The 9,744-nt window shown below is 41.2% G+C and overlaps 1 protein-coding gene across 1 annotated transcript in view; it reads right to left on the bottom strand.

Moving 5' to 3' along the window:
* Positions 1-1,966, bottom strand: part of TCEANC (transcription elongation factor A N-terminal and central domain containing) — a 5,454-nt gene extending 3,488 nt beyond the window's left edge. The window contains exon 1 of the mRNA XM_018565196.1: positions 1,931-1,966. The gene's annotated coding sequence lies outside the window, so the exon portion shown is untranslated. The remainder of the gene's footprint in view (positions 1-1,930) is intronic.
* Positions 1,967-9,744: the final 7,778 nt, after the last annotated feature.

Below are 9,744 nucleotides of genomic sequence, written 5' to 3' on the forward strand. Positions count from 1 at the left end.
GTCACTGACACCAATGAAAGGGAACTCTTATTACTGACGTGTACACCAATAAGGTGTGGGTTTATTATTGTCACTATTGAAGGGTGGGCATGGTTTAGAATTGCTGCTACTGTCTCTAACCCCAATAAATGGAGGGCTGTTATTATTACTGCCAATGTTTCAATGCCGAAGAATTTCATTCCAGCCACTGACACAAATGCTGAGGGGTTAATTCAATCTGCCACTGATACTAACAACAGGCTTAATTTACTGCCACTTTCTATTCAATTGACCTATTGTCTAAAACATAGCAAAGCAGAAGTTGCCAAACTACAAGAAATACTTTGTCTACATTTATTTTGGCCACGCACACATGCCTGTTTGGCATCCTCTTTGATATCTTAAATTATTTTCCATATATGTTGACAACTGTGCATTTCCTGCAAAACTAATAATACGTTTTCCCTTCAAATACACTTTAGAGTCTGTTTTAATGGGCTAATGCAGAATGTTTTTGACATCAGTTTGAGGCAGGCAAAGGAGGCCTCAAATGAAATATTGGAACCAAAGAAGTACTGGATACACAAGTGGGCAGAGCCAACCATGACTTTTACAGGAAAACTCTGGTTTTACATATTTCACATGTCCATAGCTCCGGATCTAGTGATTGTTTGACATGCAGTTTTCACTTAAATATTTTTCTTATCATTTGCTCTGTTTGAATCACCCTGGTTTGTGGAAAAATGACAAGCTTTCTCCCATTCATTTTATAGAGGGGGCTAAGGAATACTTGATAAGACTATTTTGTGGCAATGTGTGATCAGCGGGAGCTGGATCATTTAGTCATGCAACTACAAATAAGATGCATAGCATCTCTCCTTAAAACTAACAAGATGCAGCCAGTAAGATCAGTCTCATTAGATTTTAGTCATGCAACTTTAATTTAAAAAAAATCTCAAATATAACCCTAGGGTAAGGTTAGAAGAACCATCACACTCTGTGCTGTCCGTCATATTGTGAAGTTCCCTTAGCGAGAGTCTCTGCTCTATCCCATCTACAAGGATTGTTTAACAGATGTCTATAAGAAATCTTCTGACACATAGCCTTGTGCTGGGTTGGAGAGCTAGCTGGGCATTCTAATTAACAGAACAGTGCATAGGGAGATAACAGTTATACCCTGCTTTTTATTTTCACGCTCCAAAAAAAAAAAAAAAGTATCACTGTAGTTTGGCTGTCAACATAATTTTTCCAATAATTTACAAATTGGCTGAAAACCCCCCATAAAAACAGTATATGCAATGCAAAAACTCTTAATATGCTGTCTAAGCAGTATTTGGATGTCTCTAGCTGCTGTGGAACCATCATTACAGGCTGGTGACTATGGGATTTGCTCACTGCCAATCACAAGAAAGGTGGACCTGAGTCTTTTATTATGCCTATCAGGCTCCACTCATTGGCAGTGTTCAGCACTTTGTCAAAGGTTGCTAAGATAATGGCAGCCTGCATCCAATGAAGCTATGCAGGTGACAGCATCCTACCTACCAGTGATGGGAGGATCGGGGGAGTTGGCACACTCAAACTGCCCTTTAAAACATGGTATTAAAAAAACAGTTCTTTAATACTGTCTCTGTACACTAACTTAGTCGGTTTTCATTACCTCCTTTCCTTATCAACTGGCGGTGGTTCTTTTTGAATTTCTGGCAGCCATAGCCCCACCCCATCTCTCCCCTTTGACAGCCAGCAAGAGGCTCACTGCTCCACCGTGAGTGATAAGAAATCTGACTAATGGAGAAGGCAAATGATAAGACATGGGATGCTTCTGCAGTGACAGCGCATATGGCTGGCAGTGCCGTGCCTCTGGTGCTTTGTATACATTGGGTAGGCTACATTTAGTAATCCTTCACATCTGTGACCAGCAAGGCGAATCACACCACACAGTGATGATACTGACCTCACCTTGTACAAAACGGACACGTTCAGTACAATGTTTATAGTGTCAATGTGCCATGAAAAACGACATGCAGGCATTTATGTCCTAGCTGTGTCCGGGTTCCTATGCGCGCTCCCGCACACCATCTCCAACATTGCGCATGAGCAGTCGTCTTTGGTGAATCACATGATCGACGATCACATGATCCAACCTGGGCGTGGCCAAGCATCCGTATAGGTCAGGGCGCCTTTATGCTGCGGAAGTAATCATTACCAGTTAACCATTTCCTCTTGTGTGAATCACATTGTGCCGTGTGCTCTTAATGTTAACCCTTTCCTCCAATGTAAAACACTTCCTGCTGCAGTATGCCCATGGTAACCCTTTCCTTACATGTGATTCACTCTGCAGGTTACTCTGCCTCTCCATGTGACTCACTGGCTGTTATGTGATGCCTTTGTTAACCCTTTCTTCCCATGCAAATCACTGGCTGCTAAATGCTACGCATGATAAAGAAGAACTCCGGGACAAAATAATCTTAAACCCTTGCAGCGGGGTTGCGCCAGCACCGCAAGGGTTAAGTGCTCAGGTTTTTTTTTTTTGTATAGGGTGTACAATAAAGGTGGCCATATACTCTACAACCATCGCAAGACTTTAGTCTTGCGATGGTTGTACAGGGATTAAAAAAACGTACGATCTGCCTATCTTGGACAGGAATATACTCACCTGAACCATTGAGCTAGCTGGCTGCTAGACCGGTCCCTGCAGCCTCTTTCCTTCGCTCCGGCAGACACGTCCTATACAGTGTAATAGATGTGAACATGCTGAGAGGCATTACATCGCTGGATCGGAGGATGAGGGAGGCGGCAGGGACCAGTCTAGCAGCCAGCCGGCTCGGGTTCAGGTGAGTATAACTTTTGTATTTCACACCCTAGATGAAAACAAGCACTTAACTCTTGCAGTGCAGGGGTAGCTCCACTGCAAGGGTTAAGATTAATATTTTACCCTCTGGCACCCTCCCAAACTCTTGGGGATTTAAATGACTCCATTTACCTTTCTTTACCTGACTTAATTTACCTGACTCCCAGAGTTGGGATTGTATTTAAAGCACAGCTGGAGGGCTGCTAGTTGTCCACCCATGTCCTAAGGGGCTTAAGCTACTTTGATTACAGGCACAGAAATGCACATTGGGCTGACTTCCTCTGATAACTGATTGTACAGATGCTTAACATAGGGTGACTGAGCTGAAGAAAGCTGTCTCCTCCCTCCCTCTGCCTAACTGAGCAGAGGAGAGGAGGCCACTGAAAGGTTCCCTGTAATAAGTGCCAAGACCAGAGGAGTGGGCAGCTCCTTTCTGCTCTGTGCCAGCACTTTTCTCTCCTCTGGTGATCACTTCATGACTGCAGGGGGAGAAAGGAGATGGAGTGATAGAGGGCTGCTATAGCTTGCTCTGTCACTGTGCAGTAAGAGGACCCTGAGGGACCTTTAATTACTACGAGCTCTGTGCACACGTTTGTGCGCACAAATATACTTGGCGCACTGCATGGCACGGCTTCATGTATGGTTTGTCTGGCACAGGGAGTGTATTGTTTACAATGGATCAGCACTCTTATAGATTTCCATTGAAGGACTGATCAGAAATGGACAGCCACAGTAATGGGCAGCCAAAGATGTAATTAGAAACTGTACATAAAAACAAGGTCTTTAACAAATTAACACACACTGATAAGATTATTTATCTTATTAATGTAATAAGGTCATTTAAAGCTGATCTCATCGGCATGTCTATTTCTAAGCATTGGACTGTGGACAGATTATACATGCCTTTCAACTAGTTCAGGACTTGTAACCGGTCCACAAATCGATGTTCCCCAAACTGTCTGGAGTCAGGCTCCAAAGCTCGCTATACACTTAGCAACTTGATAGAGTAATCAAACTTTCCATTTTATTTTTTGGTCAAAATTGCAAAGCTAACAAAACATAAAAATGGTGGTTTTGATCACATGCATAGAGATTGGATCAACATTTCCTCTGAATGAACAGAAAAATCTGATCCCTAGTTTTTTTTTTTCTGTTTTTTGTTTTGATCTTTCAATAAACTGTGCTGAAGTTTTCAATTTATTGCCCAGTTTTAAATTCACTATAAATAGAATTCTGGTGGTCCATCGAACTTGTACTGCTTGGTTTCTGGCAATTACTTGCAATCCTCTCTGAGATTATTAGTGGATGGAATATGATTGAATAGATTCAAGTTGGCACTTTAATGGGCAGTTAAACCTTTTGTTTGGGCAGTCTGGGAACTAGGTAAATGGAACACTTAAGATATTTAAATGTATTTATTTTTAGTTTATTGTTATCAGCTATTTAATGCTGTAGACGGTCTGATTAGAAGTAAAGAAGAGAAAACTTTTGAAAACACTCATTACAAAGATTTGGAATGTCCAGTTCTCAGGTAATAAATGCTTGTTTTTCTCCAGTAGAGGGCGCACACACACTGCTGTAAAAAAGCCATTTAAACTTTTACTGCCATTAGCCTGTACAAGGGGGTCATATATTAAACTATAATTGCAGAAACGTCACCAGCACACCAAATCCTTATAGGATCAAAGTTCGTAGATTTTATTGCAAACTCATGTCAGTTACACAAGCGCTTTCGGGGCCACACAGGGTCCCTTCATCAGGCATAGCAATGATGCCTGATGAAAAGATAGCAATTTTTTTTTCATATATTAAACTAGCGCAAGCCACAAATAGGGTCGTTGTTTATGTTTCTTTTATGATCTGGTCAAGCACTGGTAGATTTTCATATGAACATTCATATGAAAAATATTGTCAGAACATTTACACGGTTATTCACAAAAGGGTGAAGAGTTTGGAGAAGGCAGGAGAAGTGAGCAATCTAGGACAACATAGCTGAACTGGAAACATTCTCCAATTCAGCTCACTTTCCACTTCTCCTGCCTTCTCCCAACTCTTCACCCTTTTGTGAATAACCCTGTTGATAATCTCATCAGAGACTTAACGAATGTCGGTCGAAATTTCATTTGTTTTTAAAATTAAAGGAATGGAGTGTCCTAAATGAAAACCACATTCACTGTTAGAATTTTGATCCTGTTAGAAAAATATCCATTCTTTTCCTTCGATTTTCTTTGTCACTGCAGTCGAAATCGATCACCAATTTGACCCCATTTACAATGCAGAGATTGAACAAATGTTCCAAAAACAATTTGTGTACTCCTACATCAAATAGGTACAGTAATTGCATACAAGCCTGAATTTTACAATAAAATAAAACACTGTTTACAATGTTGTAGCACAGTTTTTAAGAGGACCTACAGTATATGTATTTTAACTGAAACTTTATTAGCAAAACTTTCTGGGATGAAGAAATTATTAGGAATTGGAAGGCTCCTGGAGAGAATGCTGCACCAAGCTCTGTCCAGTGCTGGACACATGACCAACAGCCTTGTCCATGTTTATTCATCCTATCAGATTAAAGTTACATTATGTTTGGGGTTAAGTGTTAAAACGTATCCAAACCCAAGAACAAGAATGTAATATATTGTAGCTTACCAGTACTTCCATGTGGTGGCTGCATTAGTTTACTTCAAAGAAGTTGTAAAGTCCCAGTATACACTATCCTGTTATAACATCAGCATTGTAATAGGAATACTACTAGAGTTGTTTCAATCAAATCAAAATCCCTTTTATTTGGTGGGTGCTCCCTTCTGTCTGCCCATCACTATCAACAACTTCCCAGAGTGCTTAGCGACTCTTTTCCTGCAATTTCTTAAGACTACATATCCTATCATGCTTTGTTTCCAGCAAGCAATGATAATGTTACATTGTTCCAAAATAGAGTTGGGAGTTCAGATGGCACGCTGTGTAAAAGTTGTGACAGAAGGAAGTGCATATTCATAGGGCAAAGTGAGTACATTTGTCAATACATTGAGGAGGTACATCCTATGGGCAAAAAAACAAACCAATTGTACCATGTATGAGCAGCTGAGCATTATTTTGCTGGTGAGGGAGAACCCTTCCTGACAACATATGCTCAGTTTGTCGGCCCAACCTAGTTGCACATTCATGCTCTGAAGTGTGAGCTTGTGTTTATTTAATAAGTCAAAATGAAGATCCCCCTAGCAACCAATTATCCATCATCTATAAAATGTATAATCTGAGCACAAAGCAACAACTCCCCAGCAACATTCTTCTCCTGGAGGAAGGGCAGATTAGTGTCCAAACATTCCAACTCATTCAAATTCCCTTGCCAAGTGTTGTCTGCTGAAATCCAGAAGTAATCACCCTGATTGGTCATGATCATCTAATTTCTTTTGAGTATTGTTACTTATAAATAAACATGTTAAAAAAGCCGTGCTATTTACATTTCTCTATTTGTATAAAATGGTTATATTTGGCCAAGATTCCCATCTGAAAGACATCAAATATATTGTTTTCGTCCGTTTTCTATCAAATCCCTGGATGCTTTTGGCGTAGTAATTGTTGGCTTGTTTATGTGTGTGTTCTCTCCTCTTTCAGCACTTATAAACACAGCTGTGTATAATGAATGATGATGAAATATGTATCTCCTCATTACAATTACAAAACCTTCGTGTGATCCACAGCAGAACTACAACGTATCACATCTCTAATAGTCAAAGCAAATGTTTTCTCCTTTAAAGTGACACTAAACTCAGAAGTAAAATCTTAAAAATACATTCAAGTACCCTAAGGCCTGGTTCACACCTAGGCATTTTTTAGCAGTTGGGAAAAGTACTTTTAAATGCCTAACACAAGAAATCCCATGATTTTCAATGGGACCTGTGCACACCTAAGCAGCAACACTCCAGCAGGAAAACGCCAAATGCCTGAAAAGGTACATGAGCTTCTTTGGTCGGTTAACAGTGCATTCCTGCCTCATAGACTTCAATGGAAAGTCTATGGGGCAGAAATACGCGGCAGAAGCATGCTGCACATTTTTGTGAGTGCTTTTGTGTGCTTGTACGCGCATCTGTCCTTTGCCCTCAATGTTTTCTAAACTGCCAGTCAAACAAAACAGTAAGCCACCATCACGCCAAAGGTTCTCCAAGCAATTTCCTTTTATTTGATGTGTAAACTTACATCACCAAGTGTAGCAACGTGTTGGAACGCATCCAGTTCCTTCCTCAGGCAAAACAAAGTGAACATACTGCCAGTCATGTACATGCGTACAAACGCGCATCAAAATGTGCACAACGCGCATAAACGTGCAAATAACCACACGCTAAACGGGCATGTACAAATGCGTTAAAACGATGCTGCCAAGGTGTGAACCCGGCCTAACTATTAACAAAAATGTACATTATTTGTGTATCACTCGGCTGTAGAACTTTAAAATCATCTCTGAATTCATGCTGACACTGTCCTTCCTTCTGGAGGGTGGCTACTTTTGTTCCCCATGGTCCCTGTGTGTGTTGTAAAGTAGCCACCGCTCCAAGCTCGATCCTGTGATGGACTACTATCTCATGTTTAGTTTATTAATTTGTAGTGAGATTGTATTCCATCACAGAAGTGAGCTTGGAGTGGTGGCTACTTTACAACACACACACAGGGACCATGGGGAACAAAAGTAGCCACCTTTCAGAAGGAAGGACAGTGTCGGCACCAATTCAGAGATGATTTGAGGATCTGCAGGCGAGTGATACACAAACAACATACATTTTTGTTAATAGTTAAAGGAGAACTATGACATGAGTGATTTCCAACAAAGGCATTTTTAAGATTTCACTCCTGAGTATAGTGTCAATTTAACTTTTCTCCACCAATATAAATTTTGCGCTGCAGCCATCATTCTTGATATATTAGGTCATACATCTCAGGTAATGGGTTCTTTGGGTTGTGCTTCTGACACTTCTTTTGCCAACATAGTAGATGCCAGTGGGCTAACGGGCCTTTAATGGCCACCTTAGTGGGAGGAAGTATTGCATGAGGGATTAACTAATGTAGAAATAAAATGAGAGTGCTGTATATCGCTAGAATGCCTGGAGAGGTGATTTTGGTAGTTTAGTTGATTTTGTTTTGTTGTTTATTTATTGGATTAGTTTTGATTTCATGCCAGACAATACTTGGCACCTGAATTAGTAATGGCTATTGCCAGGGGTGGACAAATTAATATGAAATTAAGGAACCAGTCTGTCCAATCCATGAGCCAGCAGAATGTAGAACTAGATTAAACCTCAAAAGTTAGATGCTGGCTGTACTTTTAAGTAGCATTGGCTACCCGGCTCCTGGGATTTGTCTGGCTATTGCTATCCCTGCTTTGGGTAAAACTCTCTGTGAAAATATTTGCTAATAAATAAGCTAATAAAAAAGGATATAAAATGATGAATCAATACGCTAAAATATCAGACTAAGGCTGCACACCATGCAGTTTTTAATACTTTACGTTAAATTAATAATATTGTTTTTGCTATGCATTTTCTTATCTAATTTAATTGTATTATGATACATTTATTTTCATTCTATTTGGTTAATTTTCATTTAATCAGGCATGAAACAAAACAGTATAGAATGTTGTAATTAATCCTAATTACTGTAATTCTTTAAATTACATCAATTCTGGTTAAAGAAGAACTCTGGGGCTACCCCATTGCAGAGCTTAAATGCTTATTTGTGTCTAGGGAGGAAAATAAAAAAGTTATACTTCCCTGATTCTCTGAGCCAGCTTGCTCTTAGACCGGTCCCTGGAGCCTCTCTCCCCCTACTCCGCAGTGGTCTATTTTCCCGGTGTCATCACGTTCTATACACTGTGTATAGGATGGGAGGAGGCCGAGGGCCATTCATTGATGCAGTAGAGGAGGAGACAGGCTGGAGGGGGCACTGTGACAGCTGGCCAGCTCTGAGAATCGGGTCAGTATAATTGTTATTTTCCTCCCTTGACCAAAATGAGCACTTGGGGGTCTATTCACTAAGCAGCCGAGTGAACAACCGACCCCAAGTGAAGTGAGCCGAACACTGTACAAAATAAATACAAATTTTGCCCATTGGAATGTATTGCTAGATTCCTATTGGCTATTTCAATTTGCAATAGCCAATAGGAATCTGGCAATGCATTCCAATGGGCAAAAAACGGCTCCGGTCAGAATAAAAAAAGAAAAAGCAGTGTTTCTCTCCTCGGCGGCCGGGAGCAGGAGACTTCCGGAGCGCCAGGGAGAGTTAGCTGTCTGGAAATTGGTTAGCAGGTAACCAGGGATGCTGATCTCTCTGCAGTAAGATCACGGCTGGCTCCACCCAGCTGCCAGAAGCAGGCTATCGGCCGGCCAATGGCGGGCCGCTCGGCCAGCTTTGGCTTTCAGCACGGCTCAGCTGAGCCGAGGCATATGACTGAGCCGCTCGGCCACGTTCGGGAGCTGTACGGGCTATTGTGAATAGCCCGTACAGCAGCCCTTCAGTTCTGCTGAACCGAAGGGGTCCTGGGGCCAAAGCTAGCCGAAGGATCGGCCGAAGCTACGGCTAGATCCTTCGGCAGCTTCGTGAATAGACCCTTTAACCTTTGCAGTGTGGGGTAGCCCTAGTGCAAGAGTTAATAATAGTGTTCCCCAGAGTTCTGCTTTAAGGGTCAACTATGGTTACTCTGAGTGATGCAACATTTTAAAATGATGTGAGCTTTAGCCTGGAATGACAAAGGGAATGTTGATGTTCTCTGCAGTGTTTGATTAGGAAGATGTGACAAATTTCCAAACAATGACTTCTACATTCACACAGTGCATCTGCGTAGAAGGTACATGTGTTGTATGTACATACTGCCCCTTACATCCACCCCTATTGAAGTCAGATTTCCATGGCAGGCACAAGAGGCA

Source organism: Nanorana parkeri, unplaced genomic scaffold, assembly GCF_000935625.1.
Source record: "Nanorana parkeri isolate BGI_ZX_2015 unplaced genomic scaffold, ASM93562v1 scaffold821, whole genome shotgun sequence".
Taxonomy (NCBI): domain Eukaryota; kingdom Metazoa; phylum Chordata; class Amphibia; order Anura; family Dicroglossidae; genus Nanorana; species Nanorana parkeri.